The sequence below is a fragment of the Protopterus annectens genome, chromosome 2.part1 (assembly GCF_019279795.1).
Source record: "Protopterus annectens isolate FY-2018-M chromosome 2.part1, PAN1.0, whole genome shotgun sequence".
NCBI classification, from domain to species: Eukaryota; Metazoa; Chordata; order Ceratodontiformes; family Protopteridae; genus Protopterus; species Protopterus annectens.
In genome coordinates, this window is record NC_056729.1 from 1863499431 (window position 1) to 1863523511 (window position 24081).

Consider the following 24081-nt stretch of genomic DNA (forward strand, 5'->3'; position numbering starts at 1 on the left):
GAAATGGTGATGGCCTTAGATATGTTACAACTTTTAGTTGTATGACTAGGTTGGTAAAAAATATTATAAAGAAAAATTGGGTTGTTTTATTGGCATCCAGTGAAATGAAATCCATCATTGGTGATAGACCACTTTTTTCTTATAAAAACATGGCAAATTTAAAATGTAAACTTGGGTATAAGGATTTTAAAAATCTAATTGAACTGAATAATACTAATATATATGGAACTTTAAAATGTCTAAATTGTAGTTGTTGCCCTGATATAACAGATAAAGAAAATAGCTTAGACTTTAAGCATCCGGTAAGTGGGATCATATATAAGTTTAATCTTATGGCAACATGCACTTCAACTAATGTGATATATTTGGCTACATGCATGTCTTGCCATTGTTTCTATGTAGGTAAGACTACAAGAAGACTAAAGGACCGTATCATTGAGCATAAATCTGAGATACGGAGAGGGAATGATAGGAATGCCTTATACAGGCACATATCCTTATGTGGTAATCAACACAAGTTTAGATTTCGTGTTATTGATAGAGTGTGTGTATCCATGAGGGGGGGTGACCTTAATAACTTATTAGATCTAAAAGAGTTTGAATGGATTTTAAGACTCTCTGCTGATAAGATGCCTGGTTTGAATGTTGCTGTTACATTAAAGCCTGTATTAGTGAAATTACAACATACAATACTGAAATAATTGTATTTTAAAGCTTATGTATATATTTTTTTAAAACAAATTTTTCATCACATGTTCTTTGGCTGCTGGTCATGTGCTCTGATGGCTTCTATTTAAATGTTTGATTTTATTTGTAACCTGTATGAGTATTGATAAAGGGTTTGTACCTGAAAGCTTTCCTATTATACGGGTGTGTTTCAGCATATTTTAGTGTTTGTATATTTCCTTCCTGGTCCACCAGATTTTGCTATTATTCCAGAAAGCCACCACAATTTTATACAAGAATGAATGGAAAAGATTTTCATGTTGGGGATATTTTTCCTGTACCTATTCCTGCTGTCCTGGATTTCCTAGCTCTACTTTTTCAGAAGGAGCTAGTATTTCTACCGTCAAAGTTCAGTTAGCAGCCATCTTGAATTATCATACTGGAAACAATGCTTCTTCTCTAGTTTCATCCAAAGTATGCAAAGCTTTCCTTAAGGGCACTTTTATCCTTAGACCTCTAGTTAAAGACCCCACTCCACATAGGAGTCAAACACTGTTACTGTAGGGTTTAACTTAGGCCCCTTTTGAGCCATTGGCTAAGTTTGATCTCAAGTTTCTTTCTTGAAAAATGTTCTTTTTAGTGGTAAGTACCTCAGCAAAATGTGTGTCTAAACTCAGAGCACACACTTCAATTCACATATTTGGTTTTCCATAAAGATAAGAACTAATTACTTTTTCTGCCCTAAGTAACCTCTGAGATCAACCTCAGTCTTGTCATCAGTTTACCTGTTTTCACCCCTAACTTCTCTAACAAATGTGAATACATGCTTCATCTCTGAGATTGTACATAGCTTTGTTTTTATCTCCATAGAACAAAATACTTCAGAAAAACAGATCAGCTGTTCATCTCCTTTGCCTCCAGCAGGTTGAGAAAAACAGTTTCCAAAGTTACTGTAGCAAAGTGGGTAACATTGCATTTCACTTCATTTGTTTAAAGTCAGTAAGGCCTTTCTTTGCCCAGACATCCTAAAGCTCACTCCACTAAATCCATGGCTACTTTTGCTTTATGGTCGATAACTTCCATTGATGACATTTGTGCTGCAGCCACTTGGTCCACTGCTCATACCTTTATTGCTCATTACAAATTGGATTTGATCTCCAAATATAAGGCTGCTTGCCTTTGGTTCTGCGATACTCCAAATCTCCTTCCATGAGGTTCCAAGGTTAACGGAGCTGGGGACTCTGTCCCATCAGTTGAGGAATAAATGAAAACCGACACCATCAGATATAAAAGTTATGTGCTCACCATAACTATGCGTCTGTGTTGCCTATTTTCATTCTTCCTCAACTTCCTGTTCTCCTTCCCCTTCCCTTTACCTCTGGGAGTGACCTGATGGTGAGTAAAGAACCACCATTCCATGTTTGAGCCCCTATCTGTCCTATTGATTTTAGTGAATAAAGAACCACCATTCCATGTTTGAGCCCCTATCTGTCCTATTGACTTTCATTCCCTATTGGCTGTGGTTAGTCTTTCTACATTTGGGGCAGCAAACTTGATCTGAGGTACTACAAGGTTCTGAGGAGTTATGGGTAAAGGGAGGAGTGAATTATGGGTAGAGGAAGGACCTTGAGAGTTTGTTGTGAAAGTCTAAGTGAATGCGGCTGAGCTGGATCCTGGACCCATCAGTTGAGGAGGAATGAAAATGGACAACACAGATGAATAGTTATGGTGAGTGCATAACTTTTACTTTTGTAAAGCAAGATGAACACTGTAGAGTACGTTCACTGTCATATTAGAACATTGTTTTCATGGTAACAGGCTGTGCTGTGTTAAGGTTTAAGCAGTTCCTTGTCACTGTCTGTACCACAAGGCACAATAACCGGAAACTGGTAGTCAGGATGGCAGCTGTTTTTTGTAAAACAAAAGATGCCAGCATTTATCTTTACTTCAGCAGCAATGCTATAAATCTGAAACACCATGTGTACTTAACAAATGACTGATATGATGTTCACAATGCTGGGAATAACTCTGTCTTTTTGTATTTCTGCACAGGCTGACATTGAATAAAATTGGAAGTGAAGGGGCAAAACATCTGTCCGATGCCCTAAATAGTCCAAACAATAAGTTACAGACGCTAGAGTAAGTGCCTTTGTTTTTCTTCTGTTTACAGTACCACTGCTAGGACACTATGAATTATTTATCATTATGTGCATGTATGTTATACTGGAGAGTCATTTGGGAAGTTTTGAAATTGAAAACAGTTACATGAGAGAGAACGTCACACTGCACAGGAGTATATTTAAACTCTTACAAGTAACTGGTTTTATTTCATTCATTCCACAGCCAGTAATGGGTGGATATCTGCAGATGTGAGCAGCTGTGGTATATTCAGGCGAGCATAGTCAGAGTGTCAATATGCAGAAACCAGGAAATGTCATAACAGTCAAGTGTGCATCTCCCCTTACCTTGTTACTTAGTTGTTCTAAGGCTGTACTAGTGCATTGGTACAACATTTATTTTCTTACATATTGTAAGAAATTTGAATGTAGCTGTTCCTAGGTAGTTACTAGGCTACGTACACTAATCACACCTCTCAACCTCTTAGAGCAAGAAATCTGTTAAAAGCCGTAAGGAAAAGGGTGACAAGTCCCAAAAATAGGGACAATTTTTTAAAATTGCTCTTACAAACTTAGAACGTTGATAGAATAACAAGTTTTGCAATAGCATCCATTTTCCAAAGGGTATGAAGTCTGAAACTCAAATGTCATTATTTTCTAACTTAACTGTTTAATGATTTGACACTAATTTGCCAAAAAAATCACAATTTTATGAAAAATGGACCAGAAATATGAGGCAAAAATCTGAACATGCTGCGAAAATCTGTACAATTGAGAGGTATGTGACATTAATATAATTGTAATATATATTAAATGCTTGCAGTGGTAATACATTCCACAGAGCAATTAATCCTGATTCTTTAACTCTTCCTACCTTGGACACTGGATACTTACTAATAACCCTCTTCAAACCTACAATGTAGGGATCCTCCCTGATGATCTAAGTGACCACTCCCTAACCTACTTTATCAGATCTAAAACCAACCTCACTCATTCCAGCATTGCCAGGACTGTTCGCTGCAAAAAAACAATTTAAACCTGATCTATTCCTGTCAGAACTTAAACAATGTAATTGGTCTCCACTAAAATATCTTCCACTTGATGAAGCAGTAGCCTATTTTAATACCACATTCTTATCTATCCTGAACCACCATGCCCCATTACGCTCTATTAGATGCAAATCTAAACCAGCACCCTGGCTCTCAAATACTACTAGGCATAAAATCCATCTGGGAAACAAAGCCTGGGCTAAATGGCGTGCTACTAAAAACCCACTAGATCACTTAAATTGTAAACAACTAAGAAACAATACTAAAATAGCCATAGTGCTAGATAAAAAGAACTACTACCTTCAAATACCGCAAACCCATCTTAATAAGCCTCAAATGTTTTGGAACAGCATTAACAAACTTCTGCACCCAGGTCAGTCTGCCACCCCTAACCCTCTAGGCTCTAACCCAGACAATCCCATTCAAACTGCTAACTCCTTTAATTCATTCTTTACCAACACCATCCAATCTCTTGCTAGCCATCTTTTACCAGACACATCAAATCTGCCTAACGCACCTTTAAATCCTCCTCCATCCTTTCAATTTCAACCAGTCCCTATTTCTACTATAAGCTCTTCTACTAAAACTGAAACCTTCCCACCCTTCTGCTGACCAACTCCCAGCAGAATACCTTCAAATTGCTGCCAGACCCATTGCCTACCCCATATCCATTCTTATTAATAGAACTATCAGTGAAGGATATATCCCATCCATCTGGAAAATTTCTTACATTATTCCTCTACACAAAGGTGGGAACTCTAGTGAATACTCCAACTTTCGTCCTATAGCCTTACTTTCACCTCTGGCAAAAATTATGGAAAAATGTATACAGAAGCATCTTCTACACCACCTTCTCCAAAATAAACTACTGGCAAACTGTCAACACGGTTTTAGACCCTACCACAGTACCACCACTGCCCTGCTATCATTTACAGATTCTATTAACAGCAAACGTAACAATGGCCTTCTTTCCTCTACAATTTTCGTTGATTTATCCAAAGCCTTTGACATGGTTCTTCATCATCTGTTCTTGCATATTATGAAATCATGACTAGATCCATTAGCCATTAACTGGTTCAAATCTTACCTCGATCACAGAAAATAAGCAGTACTTTGGCACAATAATCTCTCTAATCTCTTACCTATCTCCGTGGGTGTACCTCAGGGCTCCATATTAGACCCTCTCCTATTTTCTATCTTTATTAATGATCTTCAGTCAGCAATTCCACATACTGCCTGCATTCAGTATGCAGATGACTCCATTATTATCTGCTCAGCTACTTCTCAAATCGACCTGCAGAACATTACCCAGAATGCATTTAATACTGTTGAACAATGGTTTACAAAACGTTGCCTCCTTCTAAATCCAAAGAAAACTAAACTTCTACTCTTCTCCCCAACCCGTAAGTCCACCCCCATCCATTTTACATTTCCATATAAAGATGGTACTGTTATCACTCCAGACCTCACAACCAACCTCCTAGGAATAACTATAGACAACAACCTCAACACATATGGAAAGGTGATGTGGATGATTTGTTACAGTTTGTACACCTTTTGAATGAATCTACTACTTTTTTAAAGTTTAAAATTGAATTTTCTGATGTGTTTATTAATTTTTTAGATCTTAAAATAGGGATACAGGACAATGTAATGTATACTACAGTACATAAAAAAGTGGTAAATGCATGCAGGTATGTTTACTATACCAGTATGCATGCATCACATGTATTCAATGGTATACTTAAATCACAACTCAATAGAATTTGTAGACTTAACACGAATGATAGTCTCTTCATGTTGCAGCTGGATGAAACCATTAATGAGTTCAGAAATAGTGGTTATCCAGACAGCGTATTAGAAATAGCTAAAATGGATACTATAAATAATAGACATTCAGGTTTAAAACCTTTATTTCTTATGGATGAACACCAGAATGAAAATGTTGTGGCACATGGAAATGGTGATGGCCTTAGATATGTTACAACTTTTAGTTGTATGACTAGGTTGGTAAAAAATATTATAAAGAAAAATTGTGTTGTTTTATTGGCATCCAGTGAAATGAAATCCATCATTGGTGATAGACCACTTTTTTCTTATAAAAACATGGCAAATTTAAAATGTAAACTTGGGTATAAGGATTTTAAAAATCTAATTGAACTGAATAATACTAATATATATGGAACTTTAAAATGTCTAAATTGTAGTTGTTGCCCTGATATAACAGATAAAGAAAATAGCTTAGACTTTAAGCATCCGGTAAGTGGGATCATATATAAGTCTAATCTTATGGCAACATGCACTTCAACTAATGTGATATATTTGGCTACATGCATGTCTTGCCATTGTTTCTATGTAGGTAAGACTACAAGAAGACTAAAGGACCGTATCATTGAGCATAAATCTGAGATACGGAGAGGGAATGATAGGAATGCCTTATACAGGCACTGTAAGAATGGAAAAGATTTTCATGTTGGGGATATTTTTCCTGTACCTATTCCTGCTGTCCTGGATTTCCTAGCTCTACTTTTTCAGAAGGAGCTAGTATTTCCACCGTCAAAGTTCAGTTAGCAGCCATCTTGAATTATCATACTGGAAACAATGCTTCTTCTCTAGTTTCATCCAAAGTATGCAAAGCTTTCCTTAAGGGCACTTTTATCCTTAGACCTCTAGTTAAAGACCCCACTCTACATAGGAGTCAAACACTGTTACTGTAGGGTTTAACTTAGGCCCCTTTTGAGCCATTGGCTAAGTTTGATCTCAAGTTTATTTCTTGAAAAATGTTCTTTTTAGTGGTAAGTACCTCAGCAAAATGTGTGTCTAAACTCCGAGCACACACTTCAATTCACATATTTGGTTTTCCATAAAGATAAGAACTAATTACTTTTTCTGCCCTAAGTAACCTCTGAGATCAACGTCAGTCATGTCATTGGTTTACCTGTTTTTTCCCCTAACTTCTCTAACAAATGTGAATACATGCTTCATCTCTGAGATTGTACATAGCTTTGTTTTTATCTCCATAGAACAAAATACTTCAGAAAAACAGATCAGCTGTTCATCTCCTTTGCCTCCAGCAGGTTGAGAAAAACAGTTTCCAAAGTTACTGTAGCAAAGTGGGTAACATTGCATTTCACTTCATTTGTTTAAAGTCAATAAGGCCTTTCTTTGCCCAGACATCCTAAAGCTCACTCCACTAAATCCATGGCTACTTTTGCTTTATGGTCGATAACTTCTATTGATGACATTTGTGCTGCAGTCACTTGGTCCACTGCTCATACCTTTATTGCTCATTACAAATTGGATTTGATCTCCAAATATAAGGCTGCTTGCCTTTGGTTCTGCGATACTTCAAATCTCCTTCCATGAGGTTCCAAGGTTAACGTAGCTGGGGACTCTGTCCCATCAGTTGAGGAATAAATGAAAACCGACACCATCAGATATAAAAGTTATGTGCTCACCATAACTATGCGTCTGTGTTGCCTATTTTCATTCTTCCTCAACTTCCTGTTCTCCTTCCCCTTCCCTTTACCTCTGGGAGTGACCTGATGGTGAGTAAAGAACCACCATTCCATGTTTGAGCCCCTATCTGTCCTATTGATTTTAGTGAATAAAGAACCACCATTCCATGTTTGAGCCCCTATCTGTCTTATTGATTTTCATTCCCTATTTGCTGTGGTTAGTCTTTCTACATTTGGGGCAGCAAACTTGATCTGAGGTACTACAAGGTTCTGAGGAGTTATGGGTAAAGGGAGGAGTGAATTATGGGTAGAGGAAGGACCTTGAGAGTTTGTTGTGAAAGTCTAAGTGAATGCGGCTGAGCTAGATCCTGGACCCATCAGTTGAGGAGGAATGAAAATGGACAACACAGATGAATAGTTATGGTGAGTACATAACTTTTACTTTTGTAAAGCAAGATGAACACTGTAGAGTACGTTCACTGTCATATTAGAACATTGTTTTCATGGTAACAGGCTGTGCTGTGTTAAGGTTTAAGCAGTTCCTTGTCACTGTCTGTACCACAAGGCACAATAACCAGAAACTGGTAGTCAGGATGGCAGCTGATTTTTGTAAAACAAAAGATGCCAGCATTTATCTTTACTTCAGCAGCAATGCTATAAATCTGAAACACCATGTGTACTTAACAAATGACTGATATGATGTTCACAATGCTGGGAATAACTCTGTCTTTTTGTATTTCTGCACAGGCTGACATTGAATAAAATTGGAAGTGAAGGGGCAAAACATCTGTCCGATGCCCTAAATAGTCCAAACAATAAGTTACAGACGCTAAAGTATGTGCCTTTGTTTTTCTTCCGTTTACAGTACCACTGCTAGGACACTATGAATTATTTATCATTATGTGCATGTATGTTATACTGGAGAGTCATTTGGGAAGTTTTAAAATTGAAAACAGTTACACGAGAGAGAACGTCACACTGCACAGGAGTATATTTAAACTCTTACAAGTAACTGGTTTTATTTCATTCATTCCACAGCCAGTAATGGGTGAATATCTGCAGATGTGAGCAGCTGTGGTATATTCAGGCGAGCATAGTCAGAGTGTCAATATGCAGAAACCAGGAAATGTCATAACAGTCAAGTGTGCATCTCCCCTTACCTTGTTACTTAGTTGTTCTAAGGCTGTACTAGTGCATTGGTACAACATTTATTTTCTTACATATTGTAAGAAATTTGAATGTAGCTGTTCCTAGGTAGTTACTAGGCTACGTACACTAATCACACCTCTCAACCTCTTAGAGCAAGAAATCTGTAAAAAGCCGTAAGGAAAAGGGTGACAAGTCCCAAAAATAGGGACAATTTTTAAAAATTGCTCTTACAAACTTAGAACGTTGATAGAATAACAAGTTTTGCAATAGCATCCATTTTCCAAAGGGTATGAAGTCTGAAACTCAAATGTCATTATTTTCTAACTTAACTGTTTAATGATTTGACACTAATTTGCCAAAAAAATCACAATTTTATGAAAAATGGACCAGAAATATGAGGCAAAAATCTGAACATGCTGCGAAAATCTGTACAATTGAGAGGTATGTGACATTAATATAATTGTAATATATATTAAATGCTTGCAGTGGTAATACATTCCACAGAGCAATTAATCCTGATTCTTTAACTCTTCCTACCTTGGACTGGATACTTACTAACCTACAATGTAGGGATCCTCCCTGATGATCTAAGTGACCACTCCCTAACCTACTTTATCAGATCTAAAACCAACCTCACTCATTCCAGCATTGCCAGGACTGTTTGCTGCAAAAAAACAATTTAAACCTGATCTGTTCCTGTCAGAACTTAAACAATGTAATTGGTCTCCACTAAAATATCTTCCACTTGATGAAGCAGTAGCCTATTTTAATACCACATTCTTATCTATCCTGAACCACCATGCCCCATTACGCTCTAGCAGATGCAAATCTAAACCAGCACCCTGGCTCTCAAATACTACTAGGCATAAAATCCATCTGAGAAACAAAGCCTGGGCTAAATGGCGTGCTACTAAAAACCCACTAGATCACTTAAATTGTAAACAACTAAGAAACAATGCTAAAATAGCCATAGTGCTAGATAAAAAGAACTACTACCTTCAAATATACCGCAAACCCATCTTAATAAGCCTCAAATGTTTTGGAACAGCATTAACAAACTTCTGCACCCAGGTCAGTCTACCACCCCTAACCCTCTAGGCTCTAACCCAGACAATCCCATTCAAACTGCTAACTCCTTTAATTCATTCTTTACCAACACCATCCAATCTCTTGCTAGCCATCTTTCACCAGACACATCAAATCTGCCTAATGCACCTTTAAATCCTCCTCCATCCTTTCAATTTCAACCAGTCCCTATTTCTACTATAATCTCTCTTCTACTAAAACTGAAACCTTCCACCCCTTCTGCTGACCAACTCCCAGCAGAATACCTTCAAATTGCTGCCAGACCCATTGCCTACCCCATATCCATTCTTATTAATAGAACTATCAGTGAAGGATATATCCCATCCATCTGGAAAATTTCTTACATTATTCCTCTACACAAAGGTGGGAACTCTAGTGAATACTCCAACTTTCGTCCTATAGCCTTACTTTCACCTCTGGCAAAAATTATGGAAAAATGTATACAGAAGCAACTTCTACACCACCTTCTCCAAAATAAACTACTGGCAAACTGTCAACACGGTTTTAGACCCTACCACAGTACCACCACTGCCCTGCTATCATTTACAGATTCTATTAACAACAAACGTAACAATGGTCTTCTTTCCTCTGCAATTTTCGTTGATTTATCCAAAGCCTTTGACATGGTTCATCATCATCTGCTCTTGCATATTATGAAATCACTTTCGCTAGATCCATTAGCCATTAACTGGTTCAAATCTTACCTCGATCACAGAAATTAAGCAGTACTTTGGAACAATAATCTCTCTAATCTCTTACCTATCTCCGTGGGTGTACCTCAGGGCTCCATATTAGGCCCTCTCCTATTTTCTATCTTTATTAATGATCTTCAGTCAGCAATTCCACATACTGCCTGCATTCAGTATGCAGATGACTCCATTATTATCTGCTCAGCTACTTCTCAAATCGACCTGCAGAACATTACCCAGAATGCATTTAATACTGTTGAACAATGGTTTACAAAACGTTGCCTCCTTCTAAATCCAAAGAAAACTAAACTTCTACTCTTCTCCCCAACCCGTAAGTCCACCCCCATCCATTTTACACTTGCATCTAAAGATGGTACTGTTATCTCTCCAGACCTCACAACCAGACTCCTAGGAATAACTATAGACAACAACCTCAACACATATTAACAGTACAATAAAAACAATCGACAAGAAACTTGGATCCCTCTATAGAATCAAACCCTTTCTTACTCCAACAGCCAGGACTGCTATAGCCAGAACACATCTAATCTCTACATTACTCTATGCCTCACCCATTTATACAAACCTTTCTAAAGCCAACATTAACAAGCTGACTGTATCCTATAATAATATTGCTAGATTTGCTGCTGCCTCTCCTTATCGAACTCATCACTGTCTAAATCTTAAACAACTTGACTGGTTAGAGTTTCTACACCATCTCCATTTTTCTCAGCTTACTATTGCCCACAAAACTCTACACCAATCCTCCAATACTCCTATTCTTGCAAGCCTCCTTACCCTCTACCAAAATCCAAAAAACCTTCGCTCTTCCAAAAAATTTCTGATTAACACCTGCAGATCCAACAATTTGGCAGGAGACTCCCTCTGCTGCAATTCCATTGGTAGACTTTGGAATGCTCTTCCCTCTGAACCTACAACTCTCTGCTCTCATACTCATTTCAAAAAGAAGCTTAAGCTTCATCTCATGACTCACTGGTTATGCTCCTGTTCTATCCCTGACTAACTGCTGCTTCCTCCCACCTACAACCTCCTGGTTTAAATAGCCTTCTCTTCTAACTCTGCTCAGGATATAACTTTTTACTGAAGTCTCCATTTAGATATCAATATTTCATCTAGGTTTATTACTCTGGCCATGCCTTATACAAAAAAAAAATATTTTTTTTTATGCTCTGATTTTGTATACAACTAATTGTTACTTCCTTCTATTTTGCTTTATTCTTCTGTATACTTTTTCATGATTGTACTTAATTTTGGCGTTTTTTATTCTATAATGTTAGTTTGTATATCATTTGTTAATGGCTTGTTCTACTCAACATGGAGCTTTTCTCCCCGGGCCTCTACTGAAAATGGACATGCATCCAGCTAGACTAGCCCGGTCAACAAATGTAAAATAAAATAAAATAAATAAATAATTCCTACTGTTTTAAAGATGGTTATATTACACCAGTTTGTAAATAATGTTTGAATATTTTTCTTATTGTATGTATGTTACTGCATTTTTTTATTACATCTTTGTATAACGTTCAGATACTTTTGTCTGTACTGCATGCTCATATACTATTACTACTTTAATATGCCAGTCGCCTGTTTCCACTGACTTTGAATTGTTCTTAAAGGAGAACCACACCCACAGACTGAAAAAATGTGTATTTCATCAAGTTTTGATATTTCCTATATTTTAACAGCACTTTGGGACCATTTACAGTTTTTTTTTTACAATTTTTATACGTAATTGTATACTCTTACCACATTGGGTCTGGCATCTTGAAGTGGTTTCTAAGCCTCCTGCTATCCCACAATGCAGTGTTTGTCTCAAAACCATGACATCACGCAAGCGTCCCTGTTCCCCAGTTGCTGTCACAGTATTCACTTAGCATGTATCCACTCTTTTGCTTCAATCACAAACTTTTAACAAAACAATTGTTGCTTTTCAGTGGCTAATTATACCACAATTACCTGAAATGCCAAATAACAGACTTTCAACATTTGTTTTTACTTCAGCTTCTTTTTAGACTTGCTAATTTTAAGTCTTTTGCTATCCTTGACTTGTAGTTTTTCTATTCATCTCCCCTCCCCCTTCACCCCACCTCCCCAGATGTCAGAGAGCTGTAGTTAATTTGAGCTGCTTACTGCTGTGATTGACATTTCCCAGCAGGAGTCTTGAGTAATGGGCTGCTTACCTCTTCCAGTCTTACTCTGACAGTGGGACATTTTTTAGCTGCACCACAGCCTGTCATAAAATTGCCATCCATGCTCAATAGCACTTCAGGAGGCACTGTTTTGCAAGCCTTTTGATCTCCCATTCTCAGGCCTTCCCGTTGACTGAAGGTACCAAAAATTTTTGACTGCTATGGTGTAAAAAAAAAAAAAAAAAAACAGGACAGTTCTAGGACATTACAATCTTACATTAAGCTGTATTAAAATGCGGGTCTATATTAAAATTGTGAAACCTCATTTACGTGAATACGGAAACGTCGACACATATATAGCGAACCGCAAAAATACTGAACGTCCTGAATTGCAAAATTTGAAATGTCGAATCGTCATTGTTGGCCCTTAGCTCCCTAACGTAAGTGTGCAATAGTTACGGACCTTAGGGTTAGGGTGCGGGTTAAGGTAAGTGCATACATAGTAATACATGCAACTTTTACTTTAGGGTTAGAAGTAGGGTTATGTTAAGTGTATGTATAGTAATGTAGTTGTGTAGCTGAATGTATACTTAATTTATACTTTTTCTGTAGTTGGGTATTGTTTGTTTATAGTTAGATATATTTGTGTGTAGTGATTGTTTGATTAGGGTATGGGATATATGGGTGAAGTGTAGATATGGGGAAGTGTGGATTATTTTATTTGGGTAGGTAGTATGTAGTGGGCGTTGGGGTTGGCCAACTATGACGATTCGACATTTTGAATTTCACGCTTCAGGATGTTCAGTGTTTTCGCGGTTCGCTATATATGTGTCGACGTTTCCGTATTCACGTAAGTGAGGTTCTGTAATTTTAATATAGACCCTTAAAATGCATGCTAGTTTCAGGATTTCTAAAATGCTCAGTGCTGTACCCCATTTTAATTTAAGTTAAATTGTCCACAGCAGGATTACCAAACAGTGCATTACAGTAAACTCAGGACATTGGACATGCATATTCTGTGTTAATTTACCAAATACAGTACGGTCGCCAGTGATTACCTGCAACGTATAACAGAGATGTGGTGTCTTGTCTCATTTTTGCTGTACTATAATTCTCTTAGCAATTTCTTCTATGTAAAGCCCTGCATGTGCATAGAAAGCACATTTCCTGTGAAGACGAGTGTGTAAAAGCTCCACAATCCCAATCATAAACTAGACCCACTTTTCTCAGCACTGTTACACTGCAGTTTTCCCCAGTGAGGATTCAGTGTGTCACTACACATTTGTTTCCTCCCATTCATTTGAGCAAATTAGCTATGCCTGCTATGTACATTTCTCCTTATAAATATACCCAGCACATCTGCTGAGTGAGTGTCAAATACAGTTGTACCTCTACCCTTTCCTTTTTAAAATTCCATTCACCACCGTGGGTGCTGTTTGATGCTTCCAGGTCAGTTTTTATCAAGAATGCTTAGTGAAAGGCCATCAAGATAAATATCTATCATTCAGAGGCCACTGCATGGACTGACTTCGTCCAGACAGTGTTGCGCAGACAAAATGCAATTCTTATTCACTTTCTCTCAATACAACATTACATGCAGCAGTCAATTTTTACTCTAAAAAAGTTGTCGTCCACTGTAATACCAAAGTCCTGACATGGAAAGACATTATCCACAGAGATGTAGTACTTCCGTTCACAATTCGTCCTTCGTCCTGTTTCATAAACCTGTATTTCTTCTAATCCTGTGATATTTCTATCACTACAACCCTTTCAAGAACAGTTAATTTACGCAACTCTAGTGTCACAGGCCTCTTCACAAATACCAGCCCAGTTATGTCCATTCATTTTTTAGCAACCATAACATGCTCCAACAAAGCATGGGACTATGTACTTGCAGCCCGTAGTGACCCTTCACCCAGCCAACAAATACCTATATAATACTGTAGCGCACTTTAGTTTAACTTTTTTTTTTTTTTTTAGTTGTTGCTGCAGACAATTACGACTGCAGTGTCTGAGTTCTCTTTACACCAAAAATGTTTTTACATACTGTCCGCTACAAAAATCAACCTACTTATTGGATTGTTTGCCAATCCTCACATCTTGTAACTAGTATAATGCACCAACAACCACTGGCTTTACAATGGTCCTGCTTACATTTCATCACCAAGACAAACACTTCCAGACTGTACCACAAACCTTGACTAACATTTTGAATAATTCCGTTTTGTCCCAAACCTGCAACTACAACCACTGTTCAGTCTTCAAAATACAAAGTATTACTTTGCAAGGATAAACACCATTACTTTTATGGCAAATGATATCACTGTCCAGCTCTGTTAAACTTGTTGGTGTCACTGGGCTGCATATTAACCAAGTGACTTCACAAGGTCCTTCGCAGTCAGTTGTACCTCCAACTGAACATCCCACCATAATTCCATATAGGACATATTCAGTTGTAACTACACAAACATGTAGAGCTATTTGTCATCCACACAATCGTAACAAATCATTCGTAGGAAATCCGCTCTCAATTGCTTACAGTTGTTAGCACATTTGCTACTTATTGTATGTATCCATCTAACGGCTTACATCACGGCGATAAACTAAAAGGCCTGTGTGGATAATTGAAATAAAATTTCTAAACAAGTACAGTCTCGCACATGACACAGACTCTGCATGTGCATTACATTTATGTGCGCAAAATCATTATTTGAAACGGCCTACAAACCAGTCATAGAACATGCATCTGACAGTGGCAGATTTTGTTTACATGTGGGCTGTTCACTAAACATGTGCTCCTATCACACCTTGTTTGGTTCATCCATACATGTATTCCTTCAAATACCTTCCTGATTGCATTACATTATATATTCCTGCTCCAACTGGTTTGGGGTCCAGACTCTACTACTCTGGTGGTGAACAGGCTGAAAATGTAGGAATTGTGGTGAGCGAGGGTCTTCAGAAGGCAGTGAAGGATATCACAATTTGTGACTGACTCATGGCAATCAGACTGCAGTGTAATAATATTGCAGTATTCATAATGTCAGCCTATGCCCAACATCTGGGTTGTGATAGTGAGGAAAACAGTGGATTCAGACAGTAGCTCCAGGACCTACTGGAGAAAGCAGCAGAACATGACTTGGTGTATGATACTGGGTGACTTGAATGCCAATATCGGGACACACAGAACAGGATTTGACCACTACCTGGGTACACATGGGTGGGGCAACAGGAAGGCAAAGCCATTCTATTCTTCAGTCTGGCAAATGCTTTGATAGTAGCCAGTCCATGGTTTAGAAACTCAGCTAGACTTCCTCCTAGTAAGGTGAAGGCACTAAGGTAGAATCCATGATTGCGAAGTCATCCCCAAGTGAAACAGTAGGCCCACAGTGTAACCCATAACTTGCCACCATCAGCTGCAAGCAGTGATCAGAGACAAGGTTGAAGACCTGAAGTTGATGGAGAGAAATTACATCATTTCAAACAATTACTCAGGGATATAGCATCCCAAGAAGAGGTGGAATTAGGTGACTGGGACAATGGCAATGTCTAAAAACAGCATGTGTTAGGACTACAGAAAGGATATGTTGCCAAGGGTGGAATCTTAAGGTACATTATGAAAGCTGGTGTTGGAATGCACAACAACAAAAAATCATAACAAAGCAATGCAGGAACAAGTGGGAGATACAAGACACTGACCAGGCTAGGAAGGGCTACTGTTTGTCTAACAAAGAAGCTAAGAAAGATGTAGCAATAGTAAAGAATAGGTCATCAGAGCCACTACCGTCACCGAAGTATTTCCGTAAGGGTCCCAATGAACTTATACCGGGTTGCAAGGCAAAGAGAGAGATAAACGTACTCTTGTCAGTGTACAAGAGCAAAGGTGGCGCCCCCAACTGTGGGCATTACAGAGACATCAAACTCCTACCACATTGCATGCCAGTTCAGGAGAGTGTGATTGATAAGCGCATCTGCAAACTATGTAAGATGGGAGATTAACAATTCTTATTCAGATAAGGATGAAGCACTATTAACACTATGAAAATCAAAACAGAACAAGGCAACCAGGCCTTTATTTGAATCAAACAGTATATATTCTTCAAACAGAAGGATTTATCCAAATAACAAGTCCAGTCTGTGTAAAATTCACAACTCACAGTTCATTTATTTGAGTAACATAAAAACGGTAAGCGCTTTCGCTAGATAGCTTCTTCAGACCTTCAAGAACAAACACACCTTTTCTTTCCTTATATACTATAAATCCTTCTGTTTGTCTAAATCAAACAGTATATATTCTTCAAAGGCCTAGTTGCCTCATTGTAATCCTGAGTTCTGTTTTGATTTTCTTGCTGAATTTTATCAACGAGCAATTTACCCCGCAGAGTATAGTTTATTTTGTTGTCTGTTACTAGTATTAGCACTATGTTTGCGGTGAGATGGATACTTGAGATGAAGCTGGAGAGTAGGACAGAGTCCAAATGGGCATTCCTCAACTTAGAGAAATGCTTATGACAAGGTCGCAAGAAAGCACATCTTGCTAGTATTGCGTTCAGAGAAAGGGTCGTTTGTATCAAGAGATCAAAGCTAGAATCGGATGGGCTGCAGCCAACTGGCGTACCACCAAGGTTCCCTTAATTAGTGTGACATGTATGCACAAGCACTTTCGCCAATGACTTATTCAGTGCACAGCTTGTATGCATAGTAAGCACAACATTACAACAAAAATAATGATTTGCCCCAAGGAGACATTGTGTACTTTTGCCATGTCTACACAAGCACAAAATTAATACATTTTGCACAACAACCCTTTTATCACTGTGTCTGTGTATGCACAATATACAAATTGCAACATTTTCTGCCATGACTCCTTCAGTCAAGTGTTTCTATGTATGCACAAGCACCAGCAATGTTGAAAATCTGTCCAGTTGAGAGGTATGATCCAGTCATGTTCCCCTTGCTTGCGTTTTCACAGACACAAAGACGCACATCCCCCTAGCTTGCATTTTCACAGACACCCATCCCCTAGCTTGCATTTTCACAGACACACAGACATACATCCCTCTAGCTTGCATTTTCACAGACTCACAGACTTGCATCACCCTAACTTGCAGTTTCACAGACACACTGACACGCATCCCCTTGCTTCCATTTTCAGACACACAGACAGTCATCACTCTAACTTGCATTTTCATGGACACACATACCCCTGGCTTGTATTTTCACAGGCACGCATCCCCCTTACTTGCATTTTCACAGACACGCATCCCCCTTGCTTGCATTTTCACAGACACACACATACACATCCCCCTTGCTTGCATTTTCACAGACACGCATCCCTGTTGCTTGCATTTTCACAGATATGTATCCCCCTTGTTTGGATTTTCACAGACATGCACCCCCCTTGCTTGCATTTTCACAGACACGCATCCCCCTTGCTTGCCTTTTCACAGACCAGCAGACATATCCCCCTTGCTTGCATTTTCACAGACACGCATCCCCCTAGCTTGCATTTTCACAGACACGCATCCCCCTTGCTTGCATTTTCACAGACACGCATCTCCCTAGCTTGCATTTTCACAGACACACATCTCCCTTGCTTGCATTTTCACAGACATGCCTCCCCCCTGCTTGCATTTTTACAGACATGAAAACATGCATCCCCTTGCTTGCATTTTCACGCAGACATGCATCCCCTTTGCATGCATTTTCACAGACATGCAGACACGCAGCCCCCTTGTTGCATTTTCACAGACACGCATCCCTCTTGCTTGCATTTTCACAGACATGCATCCCCTTGCTTGCATTTTCACAGATACGCATCCCCCTTGCTTGCATTTTCACAGACACGCATCACCCTAGCTTGCATTTTCAGACACACATCCCCATTGCTTGCATTTTCACAGACACGCATCCCCCTTGCTTGCATTTTCACAGATATGCATCCCCCTTGCTTGCATTTTCACAGACATGCATCCCCCTTGCTTGCATTTTCACATGCACAGACGTGCATCCCCCTTGCTTGCATTTTCACAGACACACATCCCCCTTGCTTGCTTTTTCACAGAGACGCATCCCCCTTGCTTGCTTTTTCAGACACACATCCCCCTTGCTTGCATTTTCACAGACACGCATGCCCCTTGCTTGCATTTTCACAGACACGCATGCCCCTTGCTTGCATTTTCACAGACACGCATGCCCCTTGCTAGCATTTTCACATACACAAGCAACAATAAAAGTCTGGTACCTCACCAAAGTCCCGCCAATACGATAAAACAAAATAGTATCAGAAAGAATCGTGACAGGACACTGCTATACTCCAAAGTTGTTTAATAAAACGCAGCAAATAAAGTTCCACAATGTCAAAGGTAAAATAATCCAGAATGAGCGCTTTCGGGTATAACCCTTCATCAGATAACATACCATCTACATTACACTGATTTTAAATATAATGTTAACCAATGAGCTTTCAGTAAATTACCCGCCTATTTTTCAAAATAGGCTTCATGGGGATGACATCATTTAGACCAGGTTGTCTGTGTGCCATTAACTCTATGATCCATTTGCTCTCCACCAGCTCTGTTATTTGTTTAATATCGCCCCCCCCCCACTGCCCAAGGTAATATTAGCTATAGCCCTAAATTTAAAAGTATGTGTTTCATGTTGCTCAATGTGTCTATATAAGGCATTATGTGGGTCATTCGTCCTAATAGCAGACATATGCTGTAAAATCCTAACCTTAAACATATTGTTGGTCTTCCCTATGTAAAAACAGGTACATTGTTTACATTCAGCTATGTACACTATATTAGACGTCCTGCAGGTGGCTCTCGCTGTAAATTCAAAATCTTTTCCTGTCAAAGGATGTTTAAATGCTATGTCCCTATTAATATATGTGCATGCCTTGCAGGCCCCACAAGGTACACTCCCTGGCTTAACTTTAAAATCTGATTTTTTAATAGTTTTCTCTTTGCCTAAAATATCTTTAAGATTCCTATCTCTCTTAAACCCAAAACTGGGATGGTCACCTACCACAGATCTAACCTTATCATCAGTGACCAAAATATTCCAATTATTCCTTACTATATCACACATCCCTTTAACATTGCTACTGTATTTAAACATTAATTTCGGTTTCTGTATATGATTTGATCTTGTGTCCAATTCACGTCTACCTTTATTTATCAGCCATGGTTTATATTTACTGTGTCTAAGACCTATGTTCTTATCAATCACCTGTTCTACCAAATTGGTTTTATAGCCTCTTCTCTGAAAATTTATCTTCAGTTGTTCTATCTCAGACCCAAATTGAGTATCCTCTGTGCAAATCCTAGAAACCCTAGCTACTTGTCCCTGTATAATATTGGAAAACGTAAATCTAGGGTGCATGCTATCATAGCTCAACAAACTATTTTTCCAACACTCTTTCCGATACAGGCTACTAGAAAAGCTTTTCGTATTTTTGTTCAATTCCAACCGAACATCTAAGAAGTCAATGGACGTAGCTGAAGTCACTACTGTAAACCTTAAAAAGGATGTGGTAGATTCTATATAGGTTACAAACTCTTTTAATCTCTCTTCACTACCATTCCACAACATGAAAACATCATCTACAAAGCGCTTATACAGCGCTATGTTATGTTGCCAGTCCTTATTCCGTAAAAACGTCTTTCTCTCCCAATATGAGAGTACCAAATTGGCATAAGTATTGGCACAAGGGGTACCCATGGCTACCCCCTGTGCCTGTCTATAAGTTTGATGTAAGCCTATAAACACGTTGTTCTCCAGGACTAAACCAAGCATGTCCTTCAACAATTCCAATTTTGATGTCTCAACCCCTAAATCTTTCAACAAATATCCTATAGCCTCAATCCCATACTCATTGCTTATAACAGTGAACAGATTTTGTACATCCATGGTGACCAATAAGACATTATCAATCTCTCCATTCAGTTGTATCTCACTGATAGCTCCTAAAAAATCACCTGTATCACTAAGGATCTCTGTTATATTTTCTGCATATGGTCTTAAATTATGCTCTAACCAAATAGATATATGTTCAGTGACCCACCCTCTCCCTGACACTATAGGTCGGAGAGGTGGGTCATATAATGATTTGTGTATCTTCGGTAGAGCTTTAAAGATGGGTATAGTAACCTCATTTTTATACAGAAATTGAAACAGCTCTTCATTAAGCCTCATTTCATTCAATAATCTCTCTAAGCTATGATGTACACTATCCACAATTTGTTTGACTTTCAGGGGATGTATAGGGGATATAAGTATCTGAATCAGACAATAAAGTTTTAACTTTTGCATAATAAAAAGTGGTATCTAAAACCACTACTGCTCCCCCCTTATCAGCTTGCTTAATAGTTAAATTATTGTTCTGACTCAATTCATATAACGCTGTACGTTGCTTTGTTGTGAGGTTATAATATCTATTAGTATGATCAGTAGATAGATATTCCAATATATCTTTTTCACAACTTTTGATAAATAACTGCATGGAAGCATTAAACTGGGGTACAAAGCTACTTGGTTGTCTCAATCCAGTGCTAGAGGGTGGATTAGCACCAAATAACAATTTTAACGCAATATTCCGACAAAACATCATCAAATTTATAATCACATCATTAAATACACTTCCATTGCTGGGAATAAAGGTAAAGCCCTTTTTTAAAACAAACATTTCATCTTCAATGAGTTCATGAGAAGATAAATTAAAATCAACATCATGAATGGTATTACCAGTCACTCTACAATCCTCCGTTTCTTGGTGCCCCTGCCTTCGCTGAGAGACCTCTTCCAGTCCCCTTTCTCCTTAAGGAGAATCCACTGTTGAATATGGATTTTTTGATTCTAACTAATAGTGATCTAAGGGATTCTGTTCCTGTTAATGTGGACAAGAACTTCGGTGAAATGATGAGAGATTTGAACTATAAAGTAGGCAGGCTCCAACGTTTGCAGTGGCAAAAACACCATTTTGAAGCCTGTCTAAAATTTGGTATTGTTCCCAGGGGCATGAGGGTACTGTGCATGCCAACACAGGGAGATCGGTACCCTGAGCTCCTGGCTAAATGGCAACTAATCAATATAGAGACTAGCTTCAAATATATGGAGTTGTTGATAGACTTCTTTGAGCCGCAAATGGAAGGCTTAAAGAAAGATATACCTTTACTGCAACATAAACTGGAGACTGATTTTGAAGGTGAGAACTATACTAACAAGTTGGAACATTTGTATGCTACTCTGTCTGAGAATGATGAGAAGTTAAAAATACAGAAATCTAATAAACTGCAGAGAGATCATGTGGATTTTACCAGGGGTAACATTTTTGTATGGCCGAAGGAGAGAAATAGAGATAATGATACTCATGTTTCAAATCCCGCATCGGCAACCCTCTGCCACGACCGTCAACTCCCAACAGCCACAGGAGACGGTGCAACATAGAGGACATCCGGTATTCGAACGAGGACGTGCTCAACATCAGACGGAAGTGGAACCAGTTGTTGATGGAGGCGACAACGTTGAGGGAGAGATTCGAGAAGTTGTAGTGGAAGAAACTTCCACTTGCAGGCCTGTAGAGTGTTTGGTCACGGCATGTGAGCATGGTGCAGCAGTAAATGCTGAGGATGGAGCACAGAGTAGTAGTTCCATCAATAAAGAACATTTTGCATCTGATACCGATCGATTGGGAGCGAGACGTAAAGAGATACAAGGGCAATAACGTTTTTTGGCACAACTACCAGCGCCCATGAAAAAGAAAAAAGGGGACTGGAAGAGGTCTCTCAGCAAAGGCAGGGGCACCAAGAAACAGAGGATTGTAGAGTGACTGGTAATACCATTCATGATGTTGTTTTTAATTTATCTTCTCACAAACTCACTGAAGATGAAATGTTTGTTTTAAAAAAGGGCTTTACCTTTATTCCCAGCAATGGAAGTGTATTTAATGATGTGATTATAGATTTGATGATGTTTTGTCGGAATATTGCGTTAAAATTGTTATTTGGTGCTAATCCACCCTCTAGCACTGGATTGAGACAACCAAGTAGCTTTGTACCCCCGTTTAATGCTTCCATGCAGTTATTTATCAAAAGTTGTGAAAAAGATATATTGGAATATCTATCTACTGATCATACTAATAGATATTATAACCTCACAACAAAGCAACGTACAGCGTTATATGAATTGAGTCAGAACGATAATTTAACTATTAAGCAAGCTGATAAGGGGGGAGCAGTAGTGGTTTTAGATACCACTTTTTATTATGCAAAAGTTAAAACTTTATTGTCTGATTCAGATACTTATATCCCTATACATCCCCTGAAAGTCAAACAAATTGTGGATAGTGTACATCATAGCTTAGAGAGATTATTGAATGAAATGAGGCTTAATGAAGAGCTGTTTCAATTTCTGTATAAAAATGAGGTTACTATACCCATCTTTAAAGCTCTACCGAAGATACACAAATCATTATATGACCCACCTCTCCGACCTATAGTGTCAGGGAGAGGGTGGGTCACTGAACATATATCTATTTGGTTAGAGCATAATTTAAGACCATATGCAGAAAATATAACAGAGATCCTTAGTGATACAGGTGATTTTTTAGGAGCTATCAGTGAGATACAACTGAATGGAGAGATTGATAATGTCTTATTGGTCACCATGGATGTACAAAATCTGTTCACTGTTATAAGCAATGAGTATGGGATTGAGGCTATAGGATATTTGTTGAAAGATTTAGGGGTTGAGACCTCAAAGTTGGAATTGTTGAAGGACATGCTTGGTTTAGTCCTGGAGAACAACGTGTTTATAGGCTTACATCAAACTTATAGACAGGCACAGGGGGTAGCCATGGGTACCCCTTGTGCCAATACTTATGCCAATTTGGTACTCTCATATTGGGAGAGAAAGACGTTTTTACGGAATAAGGACTGGCAACATCACATAGCGCTGTATAAGCGCTTTGTAGATGATGTTTTCATGTTGTGGAATGGTAGTGAAGAGAGATTAAAAGAGTTTGTAACCTATATAGAATCCACCACATCCTTTTTAAGGTTTACAGTAGTGACTTCAGCTACGTCCATTGACTTCTTAGATGATCGGCTGGAATTGAACAAAAATACGAAAAGCTTTTCTAGTAGCCTGTATCGGAAAGAGTGTTGAAAAATAGTTTGTTGAGCTATGATAGCATGCACCTTAGATTTACGTTTTCCGATATTATACAGGGACAAGTAGCTAGGGTTTCTAGGATTTGCACAGAGGATACTCAATTTGGGTCTGAGATAGAACAACTGAAGATAAATTTTCAGAGAAGAGGCTATAAAACCAATTTGGTAGAACAGGTGATTGATAAGAACATAGGTCTTAGACACAGTAAATATAAATCATGGCTGATAAATAAAGGTAGACGTGAACTGGACACGAGATCAAATCATATACAGAAACCGAAATTAATGTTTAAATACAGTAGCAATGTTAAAGGGATATGTGATATAGTAAGGAATAATTGGAATATTTTGGTCACTGATGATAAGGTTAGATCTGTGGTAGGTGACCATCCCAGTTTTGGGTTTAAGAGAGATAGGAATCTTAAAGATATTTTAGGCAAAGAGAAAGCTATTAAAAAATCAGATTTTAAAGTTAAGCCAGGGAGTGTACCTTGTGGGGCATGCAAGGCATGCACATATATTAATAGGGTCATAGCATTTAAA

At 38.4% G+C, this 24081-nt stretch overlaps 1 long non-coding RNA gene across 1 annotated transcript in view; it reads left to right on the forward strand.

The window, feature by feature from the left end:
• The first annotated feature begins 2724 nt into the window (after positions 1-2724).
• Positions 2725-24081, forward strand: part of LOC122794804 — a 46198-nt gene continuing 24841 nt past the window's right edge. Inside the window, exons 1-2 of the long non-coding RNA XR_006363705.1 lie at positions 2725-2805; positions 8038-8124. This is a non-coding gene — a long non-coding RNA (uncharacterized LOC122794804). The remainder of the gene's footprint in view (positions 2806-8037; positions 8125-24081) is intronic.